The sequence below is a fragment of the Gopherus evgoodei genome, chromosome 9 (assembly GCF_007399415.2).
Source record: "Gopherus evgoodei ecotype Sinaloan lineage chromosome 9, rGopEvg1_v1.p, whole genome shotgun sequence".
In the NCBI taxonomy this organism is placed as follows: Eukaryota; Metazoa; Chordata; order Testudines; family Testudinidae; genus Gopherus; species Gopherus evgoodei.
In genome coordinates, this window is record NC_044330.1 from 41055475 (window position 1) to 41072562 (window position 17088).

The 17088-nt window shown below is 41.7% G+C and overlaps 1 protein-coding gene across 2 annotated transcripts in view; it reads left to right on the plus strand.

Annotated features, from left to right (window-relative positions):
* SPSB4 (splA/ryanodine receptor domain and SOCS box containing 4) overlaps positions 1–17088 on the plus strand; it is a 234099-nt gene that overhangs the window by 22206 nt on the left and 194805 nt on the right. Inside the window, exon 1 of one of the 2 annotated variants that reach the window (XM_030576192.1) lies at positions 8613–9342. The exons of the other annotated variant lie outside the window; for it this stretch is intronic. The gene's annotated coding sequence lies outside the window, so the exon portion shown is untranslated. Of the gene's footprint in view, positions 1–8612; positions 9343–17088 lie in introns of those variants that run through there. 2 annotated transcript variants of the gene reach the window in all.

Consider the following 17088-nt stretch of genomic DNA (forward strand, 5'->3'; position numbering starts at 1 on the left):
CTGAAATAATGTTGATGTGTTGGGTGAAGCACTTGGTTGAGTTGATGAGGATTTTTCTGACTCCACTAACTGAAGGAGAGAAACTATTCTTTGTAACACAGGTGCACAGTGTACTGCACCAGTTAGTGTTTTGTATCCTGGGCTGGTCTTAGATGCTCCAGGACTAGTCAAGGGCACTTACACCCACCTGCCGCTGGTAAAAAGAATTTGACTTCATGTCTTAGAGGTTGATCTTGTCATAGTTACCCTTGACTTTGTTAATTTGAGATCAGATTGCTGTAATGCACACTAAAAGGAGGTACACACTGAAAGCTAGGACAGAATGATTACTTGCTGCATCAGTGAAGTTTCAAGCCAAGAGCAGCGGCGGCTCCAGGCACCAGCGCTCCAAACGTGTGTCTGGGGCGGCAAGCCGCGGGGGGGCACCCTGCCAGTCCCTGCGAGCGCAGCAGTCAGGCAGCCTTTGGCGGTTTGCCTGCGGGAGGTCCCCAGTCCTGCAGATTCAGCGGCGGGTATGCCAAAACCGTGGGACCCACGGACCTCCCACAGGCATGCTGCTGAATCCATAGGACCGAGGACCTCCTGCAGGCACGCTGCCGAAGGCAGTCTGCCTGCCGTGTTTGGGGCAGCACAAAAGCTAGAGCCGCCCCTGGCCAAGAGCATATTATACCAAAGCTCCAGGATCTACATTAGCTGTCTAACTTTTCCAGGTGGAATTCATGGCACTGTAATGCCTTAAAAAGATCTGAATAATTGGGAGACACTTACTTGAAAGGCCACCTCCCCATGCCAGACTGCTGCAGTTGAGGTCAGCAGAGGCATTTGTGCAGAGCTCCCTCATTTAAACAGGAAAGAGCTGCTAACAGATAATTTTCCATGAGAGGGGGTCTTTTGCTTTGGCATTGAGCCCCTAGGGCTTCCGGAACCCAAAATAGTTAGGATAGGCCTTTTAGCATGAATTAGGCTTTCTCGCAGGTATCATTACTGCTATGGAAGGATTTTTATCTTATGTCTTCTGGGGCATATTTGTTTTGTTTACTGATGGAATAGGGCAAGCAGTCAATTAAAATATTTATTTGAAAGTTAAGTTTATTTTGTATAAATCTAAATAAAATAGTCAAGATGACTTTCTTCTGTTGACCATAATGTGGTGGCCTGGCTGCTATTTCCAACTACATTTTGCATGAAGAAAAGACACTATTTTGGATACCAAATCCATAGAGAAATCAGTTTAGTTCTGACAGTTGAAACTGACATAACCTGTGAGACCATGAACTTTGATGAAGTTGGGATATGAGTGAAATACAAAAGGATTTAAAAGACATTTTTTCTCTTACTCATGGCTATTGCATGCAGATATTCTGAGAAACTGGCTGTGCCTATAGGAGGGATAATTGGTTATGGTATTGAATATGAACTGTGTATTGGACTTTGGAACCAAGATTTTCAAAAGAGATTAATGATTTTGGGTACCCAATTTAAGACCCCTTAAAGGGGCCTATTTTTAGAAAATACTGAACACCTACCTTTTTAAAATCAGTCTCCTTTAAAGTAGCTCAAATTGGTCATGCAAAAGTTGTGGGACCCAATATCAGTACCCACTTTTGAGAAGCAGTGTGGAATACCCTTTACATAAGGGTTAAATTATGTGGTCCTGATGGCTGGGGAGTGTGGACCAGTGTATACAGCCTTTCATCTTTATAGCAGTGGTTTGCATTGAATCCAGGGGTATATGGTAGTGAAGCAAAAATGTTACAACTTCTGCACAGTGAAATGAGCAGTTGGTCTCAGTCCAGTTCCTAGTAGCAGTTCATTTAATTAAAAAAACCCCACCAACTCAGGCTTTGTCTACACTACACAGCTTTTAGCGACATGGCTGTGTCGCCACAGCAGTGCTGCTAAAAGTTGTGCAGTGTAGCCACTGTTTGTCAGCTCTCCTGCTGACAAAATCTTCAACACCCAACGAGCATGGTTAGCTTTACTGGCAGGAGAGTGCCCCTGCTGACAATGCGCTGTGCACACCAGCGCTTGTCGCTGCAAAATTTTTGTCTTTCAGGGGTAGGGGGAGGGGAAGTTAATACCTCTGAAACACAAAAGTTTTGCCTTTCAATTGCCAGTGTAGACATAGCCTCAGGCAGCCTTGTTGGTGATCAGAGAACCAGTACCAAACAACTAGAGACTGAGTTCACTGCTATAGGTGGTCCCTTCAGGTCAAGATTGAACAGTAATGTGACACAGCTGTTCCTGTAGATGCATATCTCCTTTCTAAATAAAGGAAGGTTTTTCTCCTCGTCATCTGGAATTTAGTCATTACTAGAGATAAGAGCATAGAATTTTGTTTTGGATCAAATTTGACAAATTTTTACAGGTCTTTGTGACTTTGTTTCATCTGTTTTTCTCCCCTCTGAACCTAGAGTGCCTGAATTTCAAGTATACTCAATTTATCAAATGTATCTCAACATATCTTAACATATCTTTTATTATGTACAGTCATAAACTCTTGGAAACTAGAGCTTTTTCTACACTGGCAAGTGAAAGACAAAAATTTTTGTCATTCAGAGGTGTTAAAAAAACACCCGCCCAAAAGACAAAATTTTGTTGAGGACAAGTGCCGGTGTGTACAGTTCTGCCTGCTGACAAAGCTAATGCTGCTTATTGGGGGTGGAAGATTTTGGTGGCAGGAGAGCTCTCTCCTGCCGACAAACAGCGGCTACACTGCGCACCTTTTAGTGGCGCGGCTGCAGTAGCACAGCCATGTCGCTAAAAGCTGCGTAGTGTAGACATAGCTTAGGGCTGTGCTACTTTTTATGTTTGGAAGTTGCCTCATACTTTATGGGTGCTACAAGAACAAGAATGGTTGTGCAGCTATATGAGGGATGGTTTTAAAAAACAAAACAAAACACATTTACTAAAGTGTATATGATATTGCCAAATTTGGTCCATATCCAAATTTACCATCAGTTTTAAAAATTGCAGCCTAAAATGGTTTCTGCGCTGATGTGATTATTCTCCATTTTAAGTATAAAATAGAGCAAATGCCATACATTTTTTTAAAAAATGGTGAAGGTGCAGCAAATAGCAATTTTGAAGGGTGACCACTTTCATTATTTAATTGTTAATGTATTTGTGTAATAGAGTTTGCTGAAAAAGAAGGCATTCTGTTTTTTGAGAGGGTAGTGTAACTTCCTGATCTGGCTACCTGTGTAATGGGACTTCTTTTAATAATACCCTTCTTAGTTTTGCAGTAAAGGATTTAATTTTTAAAATATCATGCCTTTGGTAAGCTGTTCATTATTTTTCATTGAGAGGTTCATTTTATAGGAGGGTATAAACCAAAGATTTTATTAGATGACCAAATCTTGGTAAAATGAGATGTACAAAAGAACTTGCAAACAGTTGTGCACACACTTAACTTGACTAATGTGAGTAGTCCCGTTGATTTTAAAACCTGCATAAGTGTTCGCAGGATCTGGGCCTTAAAAGGTATAATGAGCAACCATGAGAGGAAGGATGATGATCCAGTGGTAGGGGACCACTAGCTTCACACTTCACACCTTGTTTCAAGTCTCTGCTGTGGCCCAAACTTCTGTGTGACTGTGGATAAGTCATTTAGGCCCAGATCCTCCAGATCCATTGAGGCTCCTCATTTCCATTCAGTGCCTTCACTGAACCACATTGGCTCCTGATGCATGTACTTAACTGTAGTCCTGATTATTTTCAACTAGGAACTTGAAATGGCCACTCTTAAGCCCTGATGGAGGCTTATGATGTTGTCAACATGAAACCCACACACTTAGTGATAGGAGGTGGGTGTCAAATTTCACACGAGCAAGGAATCTCAACAAACTTTATGGTTATGGGGTGGGGGAGGGGAGGTTGCTGAAGTTCTGTGTCATCTTATCCTCTCTATAGTAGCAGTCAAGTTTAATCTATATTGGCTTTTGCAATTAGGTATTTCTTTTAATATACTGTAATTTCCTCGTGCTTATTTACTCATAATTGAATGCAGTGGGCACTGTTCATTTCTCTTAGATGGCTGTCTTGCAATTTTGACGGGCCTTAGTGATCTCCCATTGGGGAGATAGAAAAGATTTTCTATATGGTCATCTAATAAAATTACTATTTCCTAGTGTATATTTTTGTTAAACCTTCCTTTTTTAGATGCCATGATCACACCTTTATTCTGGCAGGAAAAATTCTCAGGATCATTTCCTGATCAACCTCAGTGAATAATTATTTAAAGCTTGGGTTTTTTTGAGCTTTTTTGGTATGCAGTTCCAAATATCTTTACCACAGGGCTGAATCACTGTTGAATTATGCTACATAGAGAATGTGCACAATGAAATTGCACAGCTTTAGTGTGCAATTACTGTCCTGTACTGACTATGACCAGCTAACACATTTCCAAACACAACTTGCTATATATACAAAAGGTGCAAATTCCTGTTTAAAATTCTTAGTTAAAACATGACCTCCTCTCTCTGCAAGTCAGAGACCTAGGCAAAAGGGTCTATCATTTCTATCCATATACAAACAGTATGTGTCAGTCCTCAGTAACCAGTATAGGCAATAGCACCACTTTCTATACACTCAAATAAAAGTACATTTTGCATGTGCATTGTATTGGCCAAATCTCCCTGCTCCCTGATTGCTCTCAGTTGTTTGAGTTTCAGGCCTAAGTACCCAAGATAAAAGGGAAGAAGTTGTTGAGTTGCAAAATTTCTCTTTAACCTTCCATTGCAGATTTTTTATTTTTTTTTTAATAATAGAACCTACAATTCTTAATTAGGATCAGGGGTCCATTGTTTTAGTCACATTACAAATGTAGTAGTAGACATGGTCCCTGCACAGAAGAACATATGATCTAAGAAAACAGGTAACAAATCTATCCTACAAGATAATACTGATTGTGAAAGGGCTTATCCTTAGAAAAATAACAGCCTGCCCAGTTTAAGGCTGAGAAGAGGAAAGGATGGAGCACAGAATGTATTTTCTTCTCAAACTGGAGAAGTTAAATTTGAATACAGTGACTGGCCTACCAATAGAGATCAAGAGAGACAGATTCTCAGAGGTATTTAGGCTACTACCCTGCTTTGATTTCAATGGAATTTAGGAGCCTAAATACCTTTGAGAATCTGGGCCAGAAAACCTTCATCTCAGGGTCATAGCATGCTTCGCAAAGGCCTGTTGCTGATTTAGAGTGGGAAGCAATGGAATTATTTACCCAAACTTTTTCAAACCTTGAATAAAGTTAAATTTCTGATTTGGTTTTTATATTTTCTGTTTCCTCCATCTCTAGTGGTTACCTAAGTGGTGGGAAGAGAGAAGATACAGCTTAGTATAACTCTCACTGTATGCTTTTTAAAAACTTTTGTGGGAGTTCCAGAACATTGGTTCCAAGGCTGTTCCTCTGTCCCACAGAGTACATTGCAACTGTTTCACAATTCCCCCAATTATGGTGTGACTCATCTCCAGAATAAGATTTCTGGATTGTCACTGTGTGTCACAATGAAGCCTAGAATGTCTGAGTCTGTGTGAAGCGACGGAAACAGTTACAAGCAAGGGTGAGAGATCTTTTTGTGCAGAATATCCCCAGGTTCAGTCATCGCTGGGGTCTGCAGTCTGTCACTGTCCAAGTTTTAAGTTCTCAGCTATTTTCACTTCATGAATTATACCTGTGTGACAACAATGTACATGTCAATGCCATTGTATTATGAGAGGTAACTCAACCAATTACCACCCTTACTATACAGCTGATTTTCATGTAACCATTTAATTGGTTGTATGAGAGAGACTATGTAAATGGTAGATTACTGGCTCAATTGTCACACCCTTCCCACAACATGGACTTTCACTAATTTTTTACTAATGCTGGTGCTAGGAATGTGCCAATGAAATCTATCAAACAAACAGCAGCTGACATAAATGAGAGGTCCCCCTCCAGTGTCTACAATTTTGAGTGTTGAGGTTTGTTTTCTCTCATTTATCTCTACTTTCCTAAATACAGCAAAGTGGCACCTTATAGACTAACAGACGTTTTGGAGCATGAGCTTTCATGGGTGAATACCCACTTCGTTAGATGCATGTAGTGGAAATTTCCAGGGGCAGGTGTATATATATGCAAGCAAGAAGCAGGTTAGAGATGATAAGGTTAGTTCAATCAGGGAGGATGAGGCCCTCTTCTAGCAGCTGAGGTATGAAAACTAAGAGAGGAGAAACTGCTTTTGTAGTTGGCAAGTCATTCACAGTTTTTGTTTAATCCTGAGCTGATGGTGTCAAATTTGCAGATGAACTGAAGCTCAGCAGTTTCTCTTTGAAGTCTGGTCCTGAAGTTTTTTTGCTGCAGGATGGCCACCTTAAGGTCTGCTATTGTGTGGCCTGGGAGGTTGAAGAGTTCTCCTACAGGTTTTTGTATATTGCAGTTCCTAGTACCTGATTTGTGTCCATTGATCCTTTTCTGTAGAGACTGTCCAGTTTGGACAATGTACATAGCAGAGGGGCATTGCTGGCATATATTACATTGGTGGACATGCAGGTGAATGAACCGGTGATGGTGTGGCTGATCTGTATCACTGCAAAACACACTGGGAGAGTTATTTTAAAATATCAGTTTATTTAAAACAGAACAGCGTTAAATGCAGCTGGACCAAATGTTATGGAAAACTCACATTCATGCAATTCAAATCACTAACCCCAATGATTTTATAATTGACAAAGTGAAGTTTACAACATGAACACTGATTTTAAAGAGAGTAGCAAGCTCTCAATCAGCAGAATATTCAACTGTTTGCATATGCAGAATTTGCGCCCCTGCTGCCCTGAAACATCCTTTCAGAGGAGTAGTTTGGTAGTTAAGTGGTCCAGTCTAGGCTTTCAAGTTTAACACACAGTTCAGATGAAAGTGAAAATTCACACTTCTTACTGCTTTTGTTTCAGATTGACTGGAGATTCCAGTAGAAAAAAATGCATTAGTTTATATTGGGAAGGCTGTCACCACCAATATGGTTAAGAATGTCACTTTAAAAAAAAAAGAGGAAAAAAAGAAAAGAAAAAGGAAGCTTAGATCCCAGGGAATACAGGAAAATCCACAAAAAGACCATATGTCCTGACCCCTTTGAATTTCTATTGTCCTGGCACACAAGGAAGAATTATTTGAAACCTTAAGATGTGTATTATTTCAAATACTTTTTTTTCCTGTATCTGAGGGTTCCTTAGTCCATCACCTGGTCTTGAGGTGACAAATGTCTGGATAATAGTAGTGAAGTCCACATCTGAAAGAAAAGGTTTCAACTTGCTAGTCAGGCACAACTGTGAAGAAAAAAGTACATATGCACATTATTGAATGGGGGTTTGAATTAAAGCCATTATTAGCATCACAAAACATTGGGTTTCATTTTAACTAAATAATGGAATTAATATAAACAGTGTTTGGGGGGGAAAGACCCAGATATTGCATTATGATTTGCACATGCACAGCAGTGGATTCTAAGTCAGTGATACAGTTTGCTTGAACAGATCACAGTGCAGGATTGGGGCCACATTTAGGAGTTGTTTGTTTATTTAGCATAAAAAAATGTGCTGGGAGCTATACAGGCCTATGCAAAGACTGGTATCTCTTCCAACAGCTTAAAACCTGAAGCCACGATCCTACAAAAGTGTACATATCACATGTACTTAACTTTACCCCATGTGAATAATTCCTTTTGATTTTCATGGGACTACTTACCAGTAGAGTTAAGTGACTTTGTCTTTACAGGATCATGGCCTAATCAGGCCACTTACAAAGAGGGTGGGGTGTAAGGATGGATAGATTTGCAAGCTTTCCCTCCTGTTCCTACTCTTTAATACAAACCACACCAGTACATTGGTAGGGTGATTTTTCAGAGGTACTGGAGCAACCTTAGCGTCCCTTGACTTTTGCGGTAGCATTGGCAAGGGGTGCTCAGACCTCTAAAGTTCATGTCAACAATGTGTTCTGGTACAGGCAGGCTGTGTGTGTGTGTTTAAACAAACAGAAATCGTCAGGTGCCAAAGGAGATGTTACACACAGGGGCACTGGAACAATTTTTATAGTGGGGGTGCTGCTGCTGGTGGAAAACATTTATTTGATGTTTGTTATTACCAGGGCTTAAATTCGTAATGATTATTTCCTGGAGCCCTCTCCCATCCAGGGGGGAGTGGGTTCCCTGGAGTTCAGGGCTTCCGCCTCACAGGTCCGGGAGGAAGATGTGCTGGGGCTCAGAGCTTCAGCCCTGTGTAGTGCCCCCTGAGGGGCTGAGGCCCAGCCCACAGGTTTGTTTGAAAATATTTATGGGTGCTCCATTCCCGTGGGTTCTGGCTGAATTTAAGCCCTGGCTATTACTACTTAAAGACAGGGGGTACAACAGCACCCCAAATTCCAGCACCACTGGTTGCACATGAGGATCCCATGTATCCTTTGTGACCCAAGGGGTTAAATAATGCAATGCTGGGCTGGCTCAGTGAACTAAGAGTGCTCTTGATGAGCTCTAGCCAGAGATGCACAGGAAAGCGTGCGAGGAATTGCAGTTTGTGCAATAGCAAGGGGGCTCTATTACCCAGTTGGTAGGCTCCGGCTTGTGTGCGTTTCGGCGTCTGTGTGGTAATGCTAGTGTTGGGGGAAGGGGCGTCACCATCTGTTCTTAATTCCCTAGTCATTGGATTAGTAGCCCTTAGTGATGAGATCAGCAGGATCAGCTTTCCCGATGGGTCACTGCACTCGCTTCAGCTGCAGGCTCTTCCCATCTGGGCTGCCTCTCTGGAGGGGAGACACAGAATGAGGAATCCAAGGCATGAAGTAAATTAGCCTTTGAAGGAGCAACAAAACCAGGTCTGCAAAGGGCAGGAGGACGGTGTTCAGAGGCCAGTTTTCTTCTGTGGGGAGTGATGGTACCTTTTCTGCGGGAGCAGTCGTGAAATGTTTCCTGGCTATTACTGGGTTGCTTCGATTTTCTATTACAAGCTTGTATCCTACTGAGTAAGGAAGTGTTTTTTTTCCCCGTCTTTCCGCTGGCTTGTATGTTTGGCGCCTCAGCACACACCACACAGATGTGGCTCTCCAACACATCGTTAAGCAGCCTTTGACAATATTTTTGCTTTTAAACCTGCCTCTTCGGGAGGATTTGCTCATGCTAAACTACGGCTGCCAGAGTTTGGAAGCTTAGCTTGGTTGCCGTTCAAGAGGAAAATATTGTTTAAGGAAGTACTTTTGCGAGTCACAGCTCCCTTTTCTGTTTTGTTTGTTTACTTGTGGTTCGACCTTTCCCTCTGGAATTTTGTATTCTCATAACGGACCAGCCTAAGAGGAGCTTTAGTATTTTTATGGTAAGTTATCGAAAGGTGAATGTTTTCCACTGATTACGACTGTTGTTTTATTCCGTGATATGTTTAGTGATGTACGTTTTTGAAACAGTGGCTACAAGGTTAGAAACTATTTAAAAACGAGCAACAACAAACCCCTATATCTGTGGTTGAAATAATAGTAATACACATTATTCTGCCTTTCAGAAATGCTTGTAAAATTCATGTTTAATTGTAGTCTTGATTTTCACAACAACAACAAAAAATGTAAAAACCAAACAAAAAACTCCATAAATTTGTGCTGCTTGGCTGTGAATTTAGATATTGGTGGTGCTCAAACAATCCCAGATTAAACAAAAATCTGTTTTATAGGGCAGATTGTGATGAGTGCAATATTTTAAGACATTTAAAAAATGACTTTTAGAGGCAAAAGGAGACTTCAGCTGAGCTACTTTTAATATTTCAAATTTTTCTAAGTCTCTTTAGCAAAAGGAACATAAATTATAATTTTGTCAGTAATCAAACCCAAGTTTTTAAGCTGTGTGAGTTCCAGTGAAGAAATGTATTCAATCAGTTTGCCCTGTTGCTACTTTTTAAAACTTCTGGCAAGGATGTTCTTCGACATTGGTCTGATCCTCATTTGGAATAGTAATACTTTATTCAAACGGCTTTTATGGTTTCAAAATGTGCCACACTTTGTTTCCTATTGAATTCCTCAAGCTTAGAATCCCATTCATTCTGGAGGAGGAACATTCTAGTTTAAGATCAGTAGATAAAGTTGATGTGACATTTGGCGTGTTAGTTTATTTTTTTTCTCCCTTGTATTTTGTAAAATATACATTACACATTGCTATGGGGTGAGAAGCGTCCGGAATCTAGACGTGATCAGTTATTACTTTGGTTACCAATTTGATATTGGTTGCAGCCCAGAGTGCTAGTAAAAACCAATTTTTCACAATGCTTCTATTGCCCTTGGTGACAGAAATTATCCATAACAAGATAAACTCTTTCACAATGCAATGTTATTCTTAGAAAAATAACACACACACACCCCCCACCCAAGGGCTGTTCCTAAGCTTGCAACTAATGTTTGTTTGGTTTGTGCAGTGCATGTCAAGCCACGATGCATTTTTAATGTCCTTTCTGTAACAAAAGCAGTCTGTCAGGAACATGAGAATTGCAGTTAGATTTATTTTGTGCTGATGACAGAATAAAGTCAAACATTGTGAATTCATTTTTTAAAAAACCTATGGGGCAATGGTTTTATAATGTGTACAGTGGTATTAACAGAAATGTGTTCTCATAGCAAAAGCACAAAACTGGGAGGTGGGCGACCTAGCTTATATATGCTTGTCTCTGCCATTGATTTGTTGTGTGACCTTGGACAACCTCTCTGCCTCCATTTCTCCATCTGCATGTCCCTACATCACAGTGGGGCTAACGCTTAATTTATTAATGCCTTTGAAGCACTTGAAGGTCTTCAGATGGATTGTACTGTAAGTACCTTTATACACTGCAAGCTTGTGAAACTAAGAGCTGAACTTCTGCATTTACCTGTTTAGAGGCATCTAGGAACAATAGTTTGGCAGCTCCCATCCCTAATGCATGTGTTTTCCTGACCTTATTTCTTCTTTGCAGATTTCACTTAAATTCATCTATCATCAGTCGTCTTGCTCAGTATTCCTCAGTGTTTTGGTGCGATACAGTGATATGAGGTTCCCTTTTGGGAAATACATTTTGTAATAGTCATGCTGAGATCACTTGCACAGAGGTGCCCAAATGAAGATACAGCACTAAGACATATACACTGGCTAGAGCAGCCGAAAATTGCTAATTTTTGTTGAGGCTGTTATGACTGATTTTATGATTTCATAAAAAGAACAGGAGTACTTGTGGCACCTTAGAGACTAACAAATTTATTTCAACATAAGCTTTCATGGGCTACAGCCCACTTCTTCGGATGCATGGAACGGAACATAAATTGAGGAGATATATATACACATACAGAGAGCATGAAAAAGTGGGAGTTGCCCTACCAACTCTGAGGCCAATTAAGTAAGGGGGGAAAAAAAAAAAACTTTTGAAGTGATAATCAAGATAGCCCAGTACAGACAGTTTGATAAGAAGTGTGAGAATACTTACAAGGAGAGAGAGATTCAATGTTTGTAATGGCTCAAAGAACAGGAGTACTTGTGGCACCTTAGGGTACGTCTACACTACGGGGATTATTCCGATTTTACATAAACCGGTTTTATAAAACAGATTGTATAAATTCGAGTGCACGTGGCCACACTAAGCACATTAATTCGGCGGTGTGTGTCCATGATCTGAGGGTAGCGTCGATTTCCGGAGCATTGCACTGTGGGTAGCTATTCCATAGCTATCCCATAGTTCCCACAGTCTCCCCCGCTCCTTAGAATTCTGGGTTGAGAGCCCAGTGGCTGATGGGGCAAAAATCATTGTCGCGGGTGGTTCTGGGTAAATGTCATCAGTCATTCCTTCCTCCGGGAAAGCAACAGCAAACAATCATTTCGCGCCCTTTTTCCCTGGATTGCCCTGGCAGATGCCATAGCACGGCAACAATGGAGCTCGTTCAGCGCCTTTTTTTTTTTACAGTCACCGTATGTGTACCGGATGCCGCAGACAGAGGCGATACTCCAGCGCTACACAGCAGCATTCATTTGCATGATAGCAGACATGGTTACCAGTCGTTTTGTACCGTCTGCTGCCAGTGTAAATTGGCAATGAGATGACGGTTATCTGTCTTTCTGTACTGTCCGCTGCTATCATGGGTGCCCCTGGCTGAGATCAGCCGGGGGCGCAAAAGCAAAACTGGGAATGATTCCCCGAGTCAATCCTTCCTTTATGGTTTCTAAAAATAGTCAGTCCTGCCTAGATTATGGGGCAAGTGTACTAGAGAACCAGTGTATCAGAGAGCACAGCTGCTCCGTGTCAGATCCTGCAGAAATGATGAGCTACATGCCATTCACGGGGGGGTACCCCTGCAACAACCCCACCCATTGCTTCCCTTCCCCCCCAACTTTCCTGGGCTACCGTGGCAGTGTCACCCCCCATTTGTGTTATGAAGTTATAAAGAATGCAGGAATAAGAAACAGTCACTTGTTAGAGAGATAAAATGAGGAGGAGGCAGCCTCCAGGTGCTATGACAGTCCAGGCAGGACATTAAGTGGTGCGGAGGAGAGGAGCCCAGCATGCCGCTGCTATGATAGTCCTGGCAGTACAGAATCTTTTCTTTACACAGGAAAGGGAGGGGGCTGATAGAGCTTAGCCCCCAGTTGCTATGATGAGGACGGTTATCAGCCGTTCTGTCCCATCTACTGGGAATGACCAGGAATCATTCCTATTTTTACCCAGGTGCCCCTGGCTGACCTCACCTGAGGTCAGCATTCACGGGCTGATGGTGACAACGGATATCAGTCATATTGTACCGTCTGCCACCAGGGAAGGCAGAGGAGCGGATACTGCTCTTCACTGCTGCAGCATCGTGTCTACCAGCAGTATTCAGTAGATATAGGGTGACATTGAAAGAAGTCAAGAAACGCTTTCTTTCCCTTTTCTTTCACGTGTGGGGGGGAGTAAATTGATGATCTATTCCCTGAACCACGCCAGACAATGTATTTGACCCTACAGGCATTGGGAGCTCAGCCAAGAATGCAAATACTTTTCAGAGACTGCTGGGGACTGTGGGATAGCTGGAGTCCTCAGTACCCCCTTCCTCCCTCCATGAGCGTCCATTTGAGTCTCTGGCTTCCCGTTACGCTTGTCACGCAGCACTGTTTAGCTTATAGATTTTTTTTTTTCAAACGCTTTGGCATTTCGTCTTCTGTAATGGAGCTCTGATAGAACAGATTTGTTTCCCCATACAGTGATCAGATCCAGTATCTCCAGTACGGTCCATGCTGGAGCTCTTTTTGGATTTGGGACTGCATCGCCACCCGTGCTGATCAGAGCTCCACGCTGGGCAAACCGGAAATGAAAATCAAAATTTTGCGGGGCTTTTCCTGTTTACCTGGCCACTGCATCCGATTTCAGATTGCTGTCCAGAGTGGTCACAGTGGGGCACTGTGGGATACCGCTCGGAGGCCAATACCGTCGATTTGGGGCCACACTAACCCTAATCCGATATGGTAATACTGATTTTAGCGCTACTCCTCTCGTTAGGGAGGAGTACAGAAACCGATTTAAAGAGCTCTTTATATCGATATAAAGGTCCTCGTAGTGTGGACGGGTACAGCATTAAATTGGTTTAACGCTGCTAAAATCGGTTTAAACGCGTAGTGTAGACCAGGCCTTAGAGACTAACAAATTTATTTTAGCATGAGCTTTCATGAGAGTTCATGTCTTCAGATGCATAGAATGGAACACACAGACAGGAGATATTTATACATACAGAGAACATGAAAAGGTGGAAGTATGCATACCAACAGGAAGAGTCTAATCAATTGAGATGAGCTATCATCAGCAGGAGGAAAAAAAACTTTTGAAGTGATAATTAAGATGTCTCATAGAAGGTATGAGGAGAACTTAACATAGATAAATAGATTCAGTTAGTGTAATGACCCAACCATTCCCAGTCTCTGTTTAGGCCTGAGTTAATTGAATCTAATTTGCATATTAATTCGAGTTCATCAGTCTCTCACTGGAGTCTGTTTTTTGAAGTTTTTTTGTTGCAAAATTGCTACCTTCAAGTCTGTCACTGAGTGGTTAGAGGTTGAAGTGTTCTCCCACTGGTTTTTGAATGTTATGATTCCTAATGTCAGATTTGTGTCCATTTATTCTTTTGCGTAGAGACTGTCCGGTTTGGCCAAGGTACATGGCAGAGGGGCATTGCTGTCACATGATGGCATATAGCACGTTGGTAGATGTGCAGGTGAACGAGCACCTGATGGCGTGGCTGATGTGATTAGGTCCTATGATGGTGTCACTTGAATAGATATGTGGACAGAGCTGGCATTGGGCTTTGTTGCAAGGATAGGTTCCTGGGTTAGTGTTTATGTTGTATGGTGTGCGGTTGCTGTGAGTATTAGCTTCAGATTGGGAGGCTGTCTATAAGCGAAGACTGGTCTGTCTCCCAAGATCTGTGAGAGTGAGGGATCATCTCTAAGGATAGGTTGTAGATCTTTGATGATGCGCTGTAGAGGTTTTAGTTGGGGGCTGTAGGTGATGGCTAGTGACGTTCTGTTGTTTTCTTTGTTGGGCCTGTCCTGTATAAGTGGCTTCTGGGTGCTCTTCTGGCTCTATCAATCTGTTTTTTCACTTCAGCAGGTGGGTATTGTAGTTTTAAGAATGCTTGATAGTGATCTTGTAGGTGTTTCTCTGTCTGAGGGATTGGAGCAAATATGGTTGTATCTTAGAGTTTGGCTGTAGACAATGGATCGTGTGTGTCCTGGATGGAAGCTGGAGGCATGTAGGTAAGTATAGCGGCCAGTGGGTTTCTGGTATAGGGTGGTGTTTATGTGACCATCGCTTATTAGCCCAGTAGTGTCTAGGAAATGGACCGCTTGTGTGGATTGGTCTAGGCTGAGGTTGATGGTGGGATGGAAATTGTTAAAATCACGGTGAAATTCCTCGAGGGCTGCTTTTCCATGAGTCCAGATGATGAAGATGTCATCAATGTAGCGCAAGTAGAGTAGGGGCGTTAGGGAACGAGAGCTAAGGAAGCGTTGTTCTAAGTCAGCTATAAAGATGTTGGCATACTGTGGGGCCATGCGGGTACCCATAGCAGTGCCACTGACTTGAAGGTATATATTGTCCCCAAATGTGAAATAGTTTTGGGTGAGGACAAAATCACAAAGTTCAGCCATGATTTTATTGGGGATACTATTCCTGATGGCTTGTAGTCCATCTTTGTGTGGAATGTTGGTGTAGAGGGCTTCCACATCCATAGTGGCCAGGATGGTGTTTTCTGGAAGATCACTGATGGATTGTACTTTCCTCAGGAAGTCAGTGGTGTCTCGAAGATAGCTGGGAGTGCTGGTAGCATAGGGCCTCAGGAGAGAGTCCACATATCCAGACAATCCTACTGTTAAGGTGCCAATGCTTGAGATGATGGGGCTTCCAGGATTTCCAGGTTTATGGATCTTGGGTAGCAAATAGAATACGCCTGGTTGGGGTTCTAGGCATGTGTCTGTATAGATCTGTTCCTGTGCTTTCTCAGGGAGTTTTCTGAGCAGATGTAGTTTCTTTTGGTAATCATCAGTGGAATCATAAGTTTCCTGTAGCATAAGAATTTCTGAGAGAGAGACCATCTCTCATGCTAGTCCACATGAAGCAACTCAATAACTTGTCAGACTTCATTATTGCTTTGTAAACTCAGTGTAATGGATTTTCCATGTACCAAAACTGAGCAAACTATTTCTGGCTTGTCTTCCTCCACAGACACTGCTTGTTCCACTTCTTTGTGTTGGTCACTAACACTGCGTCCTCTCTTCTACAGGGGAGGAAAGCGTTACAATGGAGCTTGGAACTGTTTCATGGATTGTACAGAGGGTTGCATGTGATGGTTATCTTGATGATGAGATGCTCTTGAATTTTACTGACCTTGTGACTAGCCCTTATGACTAGTTTGTTCTTAGAATGTTGCAGTAATGCAGCTGGTAGGGTTAAAATCAGAATGTGGGGTTCTGAGTTCTGATTAGCCTTTCATTGTTACAAGACCTTGATCAGAATGATTAGAAATCTTATGTTAAAAATATTTCTACCAAATTCCTCTTGGCTTAAAATAAGGGCATGTTTTTACCAGGTTCAAGTCTTGTAAATCATAGTGTATGTTTAGCTGTCTCTTTTACTTAGCTTGCTTAACTGCTCTCTACAGCAATGCTGACGTCCTTCACTTACAACCCCCTTGCGTTATGGCAACATTGCTTCAGTGCAAATTTAAGAAGGTTTTCAAAGGAATTCTAAGAACTGTAAATTCCAGCTTAAACAATGGTAATGTAGATATGCTGTCCATCTTAATAGAAAATAAATAAAAGGGAAATCTAAAGGTATTTTAGTTATAACCAAGTTTCCCAAGATGGTACTTTGACATAAAGTTTAGTGGAACTTGCAAATCCTGGCTTCAGGCCAAGGAAGGAGTTACAAAATGGAGGAGCAATGGCTGGTATTCTGTGGAAATGCCTTGCTTTATTGTGAGATCTAAGACACGAACCTTGACTCATGTCTGTTGAATTGTATGGGAGACATACTGACAAAACCCTCTTTAGATTGGCAGTGCTAATTTAGATTTCTCTTGCTGAGCCACATAAATAAAATACACTACTAGAGTATAATGGAAAGAGAAGACCAGGTATGTTGTACTATGTAAATATGTAATGAGGCAAGTTTTTTTTTTTTTTTTTCTCTTCCTGGTTTCCATTATAAAACCTGTGTTTTAAGACTGGCCAGTTGGAACTAAATCAATATTGTCTTATCAACATTTAATGTAAAAGTGCTGTTTGCGCTTAAATGTCTGCTCATATTTCCGTAGAATACCATACTTGAGGATTTATCTTTTAAAATGTAAACATTTGCTCTGGGTTAGGCATGCAGTAATTCTTGATAAAGGACTCTATTTTGAGTTTAATGTACTGTACTACACACACCTATGTCATAGATCATTTGGAAGGTTATTTCATGTATGTTCAGACTAAGTATGATGTGGAAATGTCAAGTGGTGCCGTAAGCTTGCAGGTGAGGTTGAACAATGGTACCCAAAACCAGTGGGATTTTTTTTATCATTCCAGAAAGACTGCAACATGACAAAGATTG